This window comes from Bos taurus, chromosome 11 (genome assembly GCF_002263795.3).
Source record: "Bos taurus isolate L1 Dominette 01449 registration number 42190680 breed Hereford chromosome 11, ARS-UCD2.0, whole genome shotgun sequence".
In the NCBI taxonomy this organism is placed as follows: domain Eukaryota; kingdom Metazoa; phylum Chordata; class Mammalia; order Artiodactyla; family Bovidae; genus Bos; species Bos taurus.
This window is the reverse complement of record NC_037338.1, coordinates 79,178,509-79,192,200: the sequence shown is the minus strand read 5'-3', so window position 1 is coordinate 79,192,200 and position 13,692 is coordinate 79,178,509. Positions and strand designations below refer to the sequence as shown.

The window sequence follows — 13,692 nt, the reverse complement described above, 5'->3', positions numbered from 1 at the left end:
TCAGGACTGATTTCCTTTAGGATTGACTGGTTTGATCTCCTTGATGTCCAAGAGACTCTCAAGAGTCTTCTGTAGCACCACAGTTCAAAATGATCAATTTTTTGGTGCTCAGCCTTCTTTTTGGTCCAGCTCCCACAGCCGTATATGACTACTGGAAAAACTATAGCTTTGACTATACAGACCTTTGTCAGCAAAGTGATGTCTCCATGACTGTGCTGAATCACACAGCAATCTCCATCTGAGTTTTTTAGGGTGCCTACTGTTTCAGTCTATCTCAGAAGGGCAAATGTGGAAGCAGTGACAGATTTTATTTTTCTGGGTTCCCAAATCACTGCAGACAATGACTGCAGCTAGAAATTAAAAGATGCTTGTTTCTTGGAAGGAAAGGTATGGCGAAGCTAGAAGTGAAGTGAAGTAAAGTGAAGTCGCTCAGTTGTGCCCGACTGTTTGTGACCCCATGGACAGTAGCCTGCACCAAGCTCCTCCGTCCATGGGATTTTCTAGGCAAGAGTACTAGAGTGGGTTGCCATTTCCTTCTCCAGGGAATCTTTCCAACCCAGGAATCGAACCCAGGTCTCCTGCATTATAGACAGACACTTTACCATCTGAGCCACCAGGGAAGTCCATGACGAAGCTAGGCAGCATATTAAAAGCAGAGACATCATTTTGCCAACAATGGTCCATATAGTCAAAACTATGGTTTTTCCAATAGTCATGTAAGGATGGGAGAGCTGGACCATAAAGAAGGCTGAGCACTGAAGAATAGATACTTTTGAATTGTGATACTGGATAAGACTTTTGAGAGTACCTTGGACTGTAAAGGAAATCAAACCAGTCAATCTTAAAGGAAATCAACCCTGAACATTCATTCGAAGGACTATTGCTGAAGCTGAAACTCCAATACTTTGGCCACGTAATGGGAAGAGATGACTCATTGGGAAAGACCCTGATGCTGGGAAAGATTGAAGGCAAAAGGAGAAGAGGGTGGCAGAGAATGAGATGGTTAGATAGCATCACCAACTCAAAGGACATGAATTTGCGCAAACTCCAGGAGATAGTACAGAGGAGCCTGGCGTGCTGCAGTCCACGGGGTCGCAGAGTCAGACCCAACTTAGCAACTGAACAACAACCGCCTCAGTCACTCACACTGATAACGTGTTCTTTTCCTTATAACACAATGTTTAATCGGTTCACTCATCTACTCCAACTTTGTAACTAGGTTGAGTCAAGGACTGCTTCCAAACTTTCTATGAATCCTTAGTGCCTCTAGAAAATGCCTTATAAGTGCTCATCAAATGATCAGCTATTTAATTATTTACAGACATCAAATACTTTCCATAAGGACTGAACATCCTAGATGCACAGACAGTTCAGCTGCAACATCCAACCAGGATCACCTACCCCAACCTCTTGTTCTAGAACTGAGAACTTGGTAGGTCACACAACCAGAGGCAGATGAGGTGACCAGAGAGTCATAACCCTGAGACCAAGCTAGGTCTGACCGACCCCACACAAAGCTCATACTGCTCTTTCTTAATTTTTTAAAGTTCATTGCAGGACTCCCTGGCAGTCCAGTGGTTAAGATGCTGAGCTTCCACTGCAGGAGGCATGAGTTAGATTCCTGGTCAGGGAACTAAGATCCTGAAGGCTGCACAGTGTGGTTAAAAAAATGTTCATAGCAAACATGCTTACTTCACAACCAAAAGAGGCTTCGCAATTTCAACCTGCCTCTTCCTAACAATCTTGATGTCAATTCTAAAAGGATTCTTTAAAAATGCACTGCCCAGCTTTTAATGGAGATGGTCTCATATTTAATAAACAGTTATACAGCTGTTTTAAAAAAGATCTTGAATTTGACATCTCTTTTCAGGTTCTGTTCAGTTCATCAAGCTTTCCTAAATCCCTACTATGTAACACTGTGAGGTGCTGATACCTGTGCTAAATGCTAGTATAAAGTCTAAACTTGAATGAACACACTGAATTTAGAAAGAGAGAAAATATGTGTTCCAACCTTGGCTTCACCACATATTAGCTGTGTGATCTTGAGCAAGTTACTTTGCCCGTCTATGCCTCATTTGTAAAACACGGATGAACAGCTATGGACACAGAGGTGGAAGAGGGGAATGAACTGAGAGAGCAGCGCTGACGTATATACACTGCCTCGTGTAAAAGAGCTGGCAGAAAGCTGATGTATAGTACAGGGAGCTCAGCTTGGTGCTCTGAGATGACTTAGATGGGGTTGGGGGAGTGGGGAGGGGAGAGAGATTCAAGAGGCAGGGGATATATATATATATATATATATATATATATATATACACATACACACACATATATATACACACATGGCTGACTCATGGTGTTGTACAGCAGAAATTAACACAACATTATAAAGCAATTATTCCAGCTAAAAAAAATCACCAAACTGTGAAATTTAAAAAAAAAATACCATTGAGAAAAAAGCAAACAAAACATGGATTAAAAAAAGAAAATCCCTACCTTGTATGGTTGTTAGGAGAGTTAAATAAGACAATGCTTGTTATACACAAGTGCTTGTAAACGCTCAGAAAGTATTGTTCCTCCCTCTTTCTCCCAAACTAACAGTTTACCTTTCAGTCCTGGATCATGAATGAACAAAAAGCAAAGATCCCAAGCACCTGCTGCAGGAACCGATTTGCTAAAAACCATATCCCAAGGTTTCTTTGTCTTCTCTGTAACACACAAGCCTGGAAGGGCTTAGGACTTTAGTCAAAAAAGCCCTAGGCTAGACGCCCTGAGAAACACCAGAGTGTCATGGCTGTTTATGATTGTACATCACCTGGTGATTAGAAATCCTAGGAAAGGGGTGAACTGGGATCCAGCAGTGCCCCCCAGAGCACTCACAGGATGGACGCAGCAGAGAAGAAAGCAATGCCACACAGGATCCAGCCTGGAGAGAGTAACTCCCTTTATTCTCCAGCACAAGGACTTTCTAATATGACGGACAGATTAATGTTATTAACTTTGGCAAATCCACAACCCTCCAATCCCTGGAGGGTAGAGAGGGGACTTGTTGATTTGGAGCATCTCCAAAAATAATTTCACGTGAGAAATATTTCCCTTGGATGTCCCTACAGAGGAAGTATGCTAAATTAGACACCGTGGTGTGGAGGGATCACGTAACAGCCTCCACGCTTTTGTTGGTAGAAAGGTTAGCAGGCCATGTCCTGAGCTGTGGGCTTGTGCAGGATGCTAGAGTGAGAGGTCATGAAATCTCACCGTGGAGAGAAGATGTCTTGAGAAGGAAGATCAAAAGGTAGCGACAGACCACACCAACCTGGACGAAGAACAAGACTTCACTGGCCAAGGACTGCACCCACAAGCCTTGTGAGGAGGGATAGGGTGACCCGCTACACGTCTTTAAAAGGAGAAGCTTTGAGAGAAGTGAGGAGGAGTTCTGAGGCCTGTGGGATAAGATGTCAGGGTTCGCTCAGAAACCACACATGGAGACCAGAGGGCAGTCCCGAGCCCCACCACCAACCACTACCACCTACCCCTGACCCCTTGAGAAAACACAGGCCTTCAGCACAGCCAACCAAGGTCAGAATAAGCCCTCTGGCCTGGGCAGGAGCAGCTCCCCATCTTTGACAAGCCCTGAAGGGCCAGAGAGGTCAGGGAGTCTCAGAAGTGAGAGAGGGAAAGCATCCAAGAGCTTGCTTTAGTTATCCTCCTGACTGCTGCGCTGCTCGGTCCAGCCCTCCTCATGGCATTTGATCTTCCTGCCCACTAGGAGTCCCCAGGAAGGACCCAACTTCCGCCGAAGACTCATGCTGTCTCGGAAAGCATTTTCTGATTCCTGGCCTATTTTCTTCTCCCCTGACTTTCAGCACTACAGGTCCAGTCTGGTGAGGCCAGATGTTTGGTTGAAGACTTGGGACTGAACCAAGCAAGAGAAGGTCTGGGAGAGCCCCCGGGGGGGTGATACGCATTTCAAGCAGCTACCAACAGAAAGAGACGTAGAGAGAGGCAAAACCAGGCAAGAAAAGGCGTCGGGGAGTCCCCTTCCCCCACCCCCAGGGAGCCCCCCCACCCCCACCCCCACCCCCAGGGAGCCCCGCACCCCGGCCCCCCTCCAGAGGTAGGGTTTGTGTCACCTGTTGGAGGAGCTGGTGCCTAGGGGCTCCAGGAAATTTTAGGTCTTTCAAAGACCCTGAATGTCTGTCAGTATCCCCACCCTCTCTCTTAATCCCTGTCTTCCCTTTGTAATCCCACCTCCTGAAATGAAAAAGTCCTCACCACTGAAAGCCAAACCTTAAAAAGGGAGCCATAGAGGCCGATATGGTCACCCAGGGAGAAACAGCTGCTATCAGCTTCCTTCTGAACCCAATTGTTGACAGGTTATAGACTGTGGGGTGAGGAGATGATGGCTCTCTGGTTCATCATGATGGAGTACACAGCAGCGCACTGAGCACCTAAGAGACCTTAACAAACCCATATCTGGTTGGATGGAAGTGAAGCAGGGGGCACAGGACATCTAGGCACAAAGAAGATGCTTCATCAATCAGGTTGTAGAAAGCCAATAGCCAAAATGTATGGCTGAGGCCTTCGAAAATCCTCTTCATCAACTTCACCTTTCACTTGTACCAAATGGCCTGACTAAACTCAAAAGTGCTTTTGGTCATCATTTTGAGGACAATACCAACATGAAATTGCCTACCTACTGGACACCTGGCTGACGCACAGCCCAAAATAAACCCATCACCTTAAGGAGGGACAGTATCAGCCCAGGAGACAAACTATTCTGCCCCTTACTATGTAACCTTGGGAAAGCTGCTTAACTTCTCTGAGTCTCAGTTTCTCCATCTGTAAAATGGGGATAACTGTACTTACCTTACAGAGTCATTACAATATTCAGTGCTTAGGTCAGTGGTTCAGTAAGTGCTAAATAAATGTTAGCTCCTTCATTGCCCCCTCTCTCTGTTCCCAAATCTGGATCTCTTCTGGTGCTTCCTATGCTTAGGAAAGCTACTACCATCCACCCAGGCACCAGGCCGGAAAATCCAGTGTTACCCCTGCCTCCTCCTGCTTTACACACCTCCAGCCCTAGTCCTCAATCTTCCAAAGTCTACCTTATTCATATCTCTTGCTATGTTTCATCACTGGCTTTTAGTTCCGATCCCAAGCTTCTCTTGCTGGATTATATAATGCTAACCTCTAAGTTCTGGCCTGTCCCCCTTCTATCCACCTTCCAGGGTGCTTTGAGAGTAACCTTTCTTCAGTTGGTCAGTCAGTTCAGTTGCTCAGTCATGTCTGACTCTTTGAGCCCCATGGACTGCAGCATGCCAGTCCTCCCTGTCCATCACCAACTCCCAGAGTTTACCCAAACTCATGTCCATTGAGTCAGTGATGCCATCCAACCATCTCATCCTCTGTCATCCCCTTTTCCTCCTGCCTTCAATCTTTCCCAGCATCAGGGTCTTTTCAAATGAGTCAGTTCTTCGCATCAGGTGGCCAAAGTATTGGAGTTTCAGCTTCAGCATCAGTCCTTCCAATGAACACCCAGGACTGATCTCCTTTAGGATGCACTGGTTGGATCTCCTCGAAGTCCAAGGGACTCTCAAGAGTCTTCTCCAGCACCACAGTTCAAAAGCATCAATTCTTCAGTGCTCAGCTTTCTTCACAGTCCAACTCTCATATCCATACATGACTACATGAAAAACCATAGGAGAAATACTGTATGACATCGCTTATATGCGGGATCTAAAAAGAAATGATACAAATGAACTTATTTACAAAACAAACTCATAAACTTAGAGAACAAACATGGTTACTGGGGTAAAGAATGGGGGAAGGGATAGTTAGAGAGCTTGGGATCGACATGTACACACTGCTGTATTTAAAATGGATAACCAACAAGGACCTACTGTATATCACTGGGAACTCTGCTTAATGTTATGTGGCAGCCTGGATGGAAGGGGCATTTGGAGAGGGGATGGATACATGAATATGTATGGCTGAGTTCTTTCGCTGTCCACCTGAAATTATCACAACCTTATTAATAAGCTATACTCCAATATAAAATTAAAAGTTTTTTACAAAGTAAAACATAAGTCAAAAAAGAGAGTCACCTTTCTAAAATAAAGATCTGATTATGTGATTCTCCTCTTAACCCCAATCAGCAGTTTCCACTCACCATAATTCCTATTTGGCTTTCAAAACTCAGTTAGCCGATTCTTACTGCCCTCAGGCTAATTTAGACACTTCTCTTCCTGCTAACACAGTGTATTACGGCATGAAGGGCTACTATTCTCTGCCTCCCCCACCCCATCCCGGTCAGGCTGTAAGCTCCTTAAGATCAGCACCATGTCTTTCACTCTGATTCTCTAAATCTGAAAACAGCAATTGGCACATCATAGGCGCTCAAAGATGTTTGTCGGATAGACGGAATGATGAATGGAGGGCAAAGCAGGAAAAGAGACTCCTCCAAAACACTCATCAAACAATAGGAAGAGAATCAAAGCCAAGATTTCGGCAGCCAAAAGACAAAAGACCATGCACCAGACAGGAAAAAATGACTTTGTCAGAATCATCTCACATATGGGGCAGGTGAATAGAGAGGGGAAGGCCTTCAGATTTGGTTTCAAATAGGAAACGCTAGCCAAAATATCCCAATGTCTAACACAAACAGAAGTGAAACCAGCAGAGACCCAAATGATCATTATTAATTACCCTGCCACTTTAATTCATTATGTTCCAGCACAGGCCAAACTAATTAGGTCTTATTTTACAAACAAAATTTTCATGGCCTGCTACATGAAATTCTTCTTAAATAGGTAGCATCTGCTGCAATTATTTCATCCGTTAATTTTGTAACCTCCAAAACAAACATGAGGTTCATGTGATGTGACTCAGACAGTGGAGATGGGCTTGAAGCCTGGGGGTGCACATGCAGTCTTAGTCCCCAAGTCAGCCACTCCTCCTGGACAAGCCTTCCCACAAAGTCTAGACAAATGATGGCAAGTGAGCCCAGCCCCTGGAAGGCAGTGCTTACACAGAAAAGAAGCCCAATCATTCAGTTGGTGAGTGTACATTCATCACTCACCCACCTGTTGCTTTAATTTATTGTATGAGGATCTAGCTTTAAACACAGTAGGAGCCTGAAAGAAGCAGTACCCATGGCACCTGGTCTAACCAGAAGCAGCTTCCTGGTAAGAGGGACTGGAACAGGGCCTTGAAAGATGGTAGAGCAAGAACAGCAAGGACCCTTTTTGAGGAAAGTGATGTGAAAGTCACTCAATCCTCTCCCACTCTTTGCGACCCCATGGACAGTAGCCCACCAGACTCCTCTGTCCATGGAATTCTCCAGGCAAGAATACTGGAGCAGGTAGACATTCCCTTCTCCAAAGGATCTTTCCAACCCAGGATCAAACCCAGGTCTTCTGCACTGCGGGCAGATTCTCTACCATCTCAGCCAATAGGGAAGCCCCCTTTTTGAAGAAGGACATATAAGAAAATCAAAGGGCAACATGGAGCCTGGGGGTCATGGTTCTTTCTGCTTTCCCAGTTCTGGTCTCTCCAGGGTGCAAGACCTTAACCCCCACACCAGGAGCAAATCTGAGGCACAAAAATGGTCACAGTTCAGAAAGCCACCACTGTCACCAAATGCCCTGCACCCCTCACCCCCAGCCTGTGACAAGGGGGCTTGCGCTGCTGTGGCAGACCTCCCAGAGGGCACTTGGCAGGCCCAGTCCTGTGCCGATCATGCTGCAAGGATACAGAGGGGCAAACGGTATGGTCCTTGGCCTTGGCAAAGAGACATGTCTCAGATACAAAGCACAAATGTCAAAAGGGATGGCTGGAATGTGAGTCTCAGCAGCGCTGTCATGTCCTTCTGGGTTTCCAGGAGACGCAGCTCCAGCTGCCTCCAGTCTTGCTCTTCCTCCTGAATGTGGGAAGGCGATGCTCTTTGGGGGACCAGCCAGCCCTCACTTTTTCTCCCAGTTGGCCGCATTTTCCTTGGTGGAAGATTTGCAAAGGCTCCCTCCCCTTTGCTTGGCACAGCAGCAGAAGTCCGGCTTCCTAGGAGGTGGTGTCCTTTGCCCTTCGGGGCTCCTGGATCACATCTTCTGGGCTATTGCAGACTGCTCCATTCCTGCTGACTCACACGCTGACAACTGCTGTCTCAAGCTTCTACCACAATTCAGGTACTTTCTACCCTGGCACTTCTTTGCTCTGCATCATCCAGGAGCCCAGGAGACAGGCACACCTGTGCAGCCAAAGCACAGCGAGTTCCTGACCCAGGGGGACCTCAAGCAATGAGCAAGAGGAGCGCATCTAGCCCAAACCTGCCTAGGAGAAAGTGCCAAAGATTCTTCCCAGATGGTCAACCTCTAGGGCTTGCCAGTTCTTTTGTTCTTCTCTGCAGTGGTGTTGGAGAAGACTCTTGAGAGTTGCTTGGACTGCAAGGAGATGAAACTAGTCCATTCTGAAGGAGATCAGCCCTGGGATTTCTTTGGAGGGAATGATGCTGAAGCTGAAGCTCCAATACTTTGGCCCCCTGATGCTGGGCATGATTAAAGGCAGGAGGAAAAGGGGATGACAGAGGATGAGATGGTTGGATGGCATCAGTGACTTGATGGATGTGAGTTTGAGCAAGCTCTGGGACATGGTGATGGACAGGGAAGCCTGGCATGCTGCAGTCCCTGGGTTACAAAGAGTCAGACATGACTGAGCGACTGAATTGAACTGAATTGAATCATAGCTTATATTTTTTAAAGATGTAAAAGAAGAGGGGGAAAAAAAACTTTCCTGTGATTTTTGCTTTGTTTTAACGTCTAAAGTAGCAGAAGTTGTATTTTTAAAAATCTTTTGTAAAGATACAGCTAACAAATGCATGGTATTATTGGGCAAACTATGTAATGATGATAGTTGTATCTGTGACAAAAACCAAAAAAGCTGACTTCAAGTTTTATTTCAGAATCATAAGGCGGTCTGCATGTCAGGACATCTGGATTCCATGTCCAGATGAATTTTCACTCTCTGTGTGACCCTGGGCTAGTGCCATTACAACTTCTGGCCCCTTAGTTTTCTACATGTAATCTGAGAATAAAAGTGCATGAAGTGATATATGTGAGGACATATAAGTGATTCTGAAGAGGCACAATTTATTTTCATTGTCTTTGTTAGAATTCACGACTCTGGAGTTCAAGTAGAGCAATAGATGCCCTAACAATGGAAATTTACCCACTCGTTCATTCTGTCAGCAAATACGAGTTACGAGCCATCTCTGTGTCCGGCCCTTTTCTCCATGCTGGGGGTTCAGGAGTGGACAGGATGGGCGTGGGTACAGTTGCCCTCTCACAGCCGGGGATTGGCTCCCTAGCTGGAAATCAAGTCACATAGCAGATATCCAGAAAGAGTGCTTTCTGAATGACATTTCTGCTTCAGAGCCCCTCCTCCCTCGAGCTGCTGCACTTGCTGGGGATGACTTCCTGCCACACACACTCACACTTTGACACACTCTTCACCTGAAGACTCCTCCTTGTCCTTTGATCAGCTGGTCCAGTGTGTCTTATCTACTTAAATGGAAACCCTGTGAAAGGAGCTATATCAGTGTATCCAATATGTATCAATAAGCATCTGTTGAATGAATGAAGAGTAAAGAACATACCTAGTGACCTGAGGGTAGGTGTGTGCGTATATGTGCTCAGTCATGTCCAAGTCTTTGTGACCCCATGGATTACAGCCTTCCAGCCTCCTCTGTCCATGGGATTTATCCAGGCAATAATACTGGAATAAGTTGTCACTCCCTTCTCCAGGGGATCTTCTTGACCCAGGGATCAAACCCCTGTCTCCTGCATTGGCAGGTAGATTCTTTACCACTGAGCCACCTGGGAAGCCCCAAACCGAGAAAAGGAGTGTGTGTGAAGTATGAAGTAATTGTAAGAAGACCCCCATGAAAAAAGTAAAGGAAGACACCTGAAGAAAAGCCTGGCCTCTTTCATACTGACAACACTTTGCTCCAGCTCACAGTCTGAGCAAATATAATTAGTCTTTCCTTTTTAAAAATCAGAAACATTTTTAAGAGCTGGAAAATAGAGACAGAGAGATGGAGGTAGAGACAGAGAGACTAGAAGTGGGGGCAGTGATACAGTTGTTTCTTCTAGAACCCAGTCGCAGAGTTGGACACGACTGAGCGACTGAACTGAACTGAAGTCCACTTACATCATCTGTCAAAGTCTACTCATTCAGAAGAGAAAACACGACATCCATCAGAGTATTTAGTATAAATAAATACAGTTTACCCTTCAACAATGTGGCTAATATATGTGCATTTTTTCAATAACTACATTAGGAACATTTTTTTGAGATTTGTGATAATTTGAAAAAAATTTGCACATGAACAGTATAACCTCGAAATACTGAAAAAATTAAAAAGTTAGGTATGCCATGAATGCATAAAATATATGTTGTCATACATATAATATACACAGTATGTGTTAATTGACTGCTTATATTACCAGTAGGAGAAGGTGATGGCACCCCACTGCAGTATTCTTGCCTGGAAAGTCCCATGGACGGAGGAGCCTGGTGGGCTGCAGTCCATGGGGTCGCGAAGAGTCAGACACGACCGAGCAACTTCCCTTTCACTTTTCATTTTCATGCATTGGAGAAGGAAATGGAAACCCACTCAAGTGTTCTTGCCTGGAGAATCCCAGGAACGAGGGAGCCTGGTGGGTTGCCGTCTATGGGGTCACACAGAGTCGGACATGACTGAAGCGACTTAGCTGTAGCAGTAGCGGTATGTTATCAGTAAGGATTCCCGTCAACAGTACTTAAGTTTTAGGAGAGTCAAAGTTCTATGCGATTTTTGACTGCATGGGGGCCAGGAGCCCTAAACCCCATGTTTTTCAAGGGTCACCTATACTCAGTATGTGTTTGAGACTGATCACCAGGGTAACCAGAGGGTGACTAGGTGAAGATTCTAGAATCCATGTCATGTGAAGAATGGGTTGAGGGAAAAGTGGTTTACCTGGAGAAAATAAAATTTAAAGTACCCAAGACACCTACTATGAAATTTCTGGCAAGTTGTCATATATAGCAGAAGTACATTTACTAGGTGTGGTTCAAAAGCAAAGAATGAGAACCAACAGACAAGAGGTAATAAATACGTATTTTGGCAAAATATAAGGACAGATATTTTAGCAACTGGAGTAATCCAACCACAGGCGTGGCTGCCCGACTAGGTAGAACAGATAAAGCAATCCCGTGCTGCTCAAGGTGAACCCATGACTGGTTGCTGAACCATTGTTACTGCCCTGTGATTAAGTATTTACAGAAGCTAAGAGGGCACTGAGAAATGTTTACAGTAATCAGCCATTGCCCTGACACCCAACCATGAACCCATCTAGTTGAACAGGGGAGAGACTAGTTCTTTTCAAACTCTCCTGGTGAGACAAATGTGGCCTAAGCTGGGTTAGCCATGCACAGCTGGGTTAGGCATGTTACAATGTGGATACCTTAGCATTAGTCTGTCAACCTGAAAGCACTATAAGAATATATTGCTTTCATTGATTAAAATTATTTAATTGACTTTTCACTATAAAACTGTTGCAAATGGCTATTGATGAGAAGTTAAAAATGAATTTTTTAAACAGTATCACTGGTTTCATTTTGAGTAAAAGTTTAAAAATTAAATGTCATTTAGTTCAGTTCAGTTCAGTCGCTCAGTCGTGTCCGACTCTTTGCAACCCCATGAATCACAGCACGCCAGGCCTCCCTGTCCATCACCAACTCCCGGAGTTCACTCAGACTCACATCCATCGAGTCAGTGATGCCATCCAGCCATCTCATTCTCTGTCGTCCCCTTCTCCTCCTGCCCCCAATCCCTCCCAGCATCAGAGTCTTTTCCAATGAGTCAACTCTTTGCATGAGGTGGCCAAAGTACTGGAGTTTCAGCTTTAGCATCCTTCCTTCCAAAGAAATCCCAGGGCTGATCTCCTTCAGAATGGACTGGTTGGATCTCCTTGCAGTCCAAGGGACTCTCAAGGGTCTTCTCCAACACCACAGTTCAAAAGCATCAATTCTTCGGCACTCAGCCTTTTTCACAGTCCAACTCTCACATCCATACATGACCACAGGAAAAACCACAGCCTTGACTAGATGGACCTTGGTGGCAAAGTAATGTCTCTGCTTTTCAATATGCTATCTAGGTTAGTCATAACTTTCCTTCCAAGGAGTAAGCGTCTTTTAATTTCATGGCCGCAGTCACCATCTGCAGTGATTTTGGAGCCCAGGAAAAGAAAGTCTGACACTGTTTCCACTGTTTCTCCATCTACTTCCCATGGAGTGATGGGACCAGATGCCATGATCTTAGTTTTCTGAATGTTGAGCTTTAAGCCAACTTTTTCACTCTCCTCTTTAACTTTCATCAAGAGGCTTTTTAGTTCCTCTTCACTTTCTGCCATAAGGGTGGTGTCATCTGCGTATCTGAGGTTATTGATATTTCTCCCAGCAATCTTGATTCCAGCTTGTGCTTATTCCAGTCCAGCGTTTCTCATGATGTACTCTGCATATAAGTTAAATAAGCAGGGTGACAATATACAGCCTTGACGTACTCCTGTTCCTATTTGGAACCAGTCTGTTGTTCCATGTCCAGTTCTATCTGTTGCTTCCTGACCTGAATACAGATGTCTTAAGAGGCAGGTCAGGTGGTCTGGTATTCCCATCGCTTTCAGAATTTCCCACACTTTATTGTGATCCACACAGTCAAAAGCTTTGGCATAGTCAATAAAGCAGAAATAGATGTTTTTCTGGAACTCTCTTGCTTTTTCCATGATCCAGCAGATGTTGGCAATTTGATCTCTGGTTCCTCTGCCTTTTCTAAAACCAGCTTGAACATCAGGAAGTTCACGGTTCACGTATAGCTGAAGCCTGGCTTGGAGAATTTTGAGCATTACTTCACTAGCATGTGAGATGAGTGCAATTGTGTGGTAGTTTGAGCATTCTTTGGCATTGCCTTTCTTTGGGATTGGAATGAAAACTGACCTTTTCCAGTCCTGTGGCCACTGCTGAGTTTTCCAAATTTGCTAGTATATTGAGTGCAGCACTTTCACAGCATCAGCTTTCAGGATTTGAAATAGCTCCACTGGAATTCCATTACCTCCACTAGCTTTGTTCGTAGTGATGCTTTCTAAGGCCCACTTGACTTCACATTCCAGGATGTCGGGCTCTCAGTCAGTGATCACACCATCGTGATTATTTGGGATGTGAAGATCTTTTTTGTACAGTTCTTCTGTGTATTCTTGCCACCTCTTCTTGATATCTTCTGCTTCTGTTAGGTCCATACCATTTCTTTCCTTTATTGAGCCCATCTTTGCATGAAATGTTCCCTTGGCATCTCTAATTTTCTTGAAGATATCTCTAGTCTTTCCCATTCTGTTGTTTTCCTCTATTTCTTTGCATTGATCACTGAAGAAGGCTTTCTTATCTCTTCTTGCTATTCTTTGGAACTCTGCATTCAGATGCTTATATCTTTCCTTTTCTCCTTTGCTTTTCGCTTCTCTTCTTTTCACAGCTATTTGTAAGGCCTCCCCAGACAGCCATTTTGCTTTTTTGCATTTCTTTTCCATGTGGATGGTCTTGATCCCTGTCTCCAAGTCTATGCCCCAACCAGTAACACTGAAGAAGCTGAAGTTGAACGGTTCTATGAAGACC

General features: G+C 44.9%; 1 long non-coding RNA gene across 1 annotated transcript; it reads right to left on the bottom strand.

Moving 5' to 3' along the window:
* Positions 1–2,920: 2,920 nt before the first annotated feature.
* LOC132346614 (uncharacterized) lies at positions 2,921–4,058 on the bottom strand. The gene is made up of 2 exons (XR_009496518.1): positions 3,531–4,058; positions 2,921–3,440 (listed from the first exon to the last, which is right to left on the bottom strand). It is a non-coding gene; the product is annotated as an uncharacterized lncRNA (long non-coding RNA).
* Positions 4,059–13,692: the final 9,634 nt, after the last annotated feature.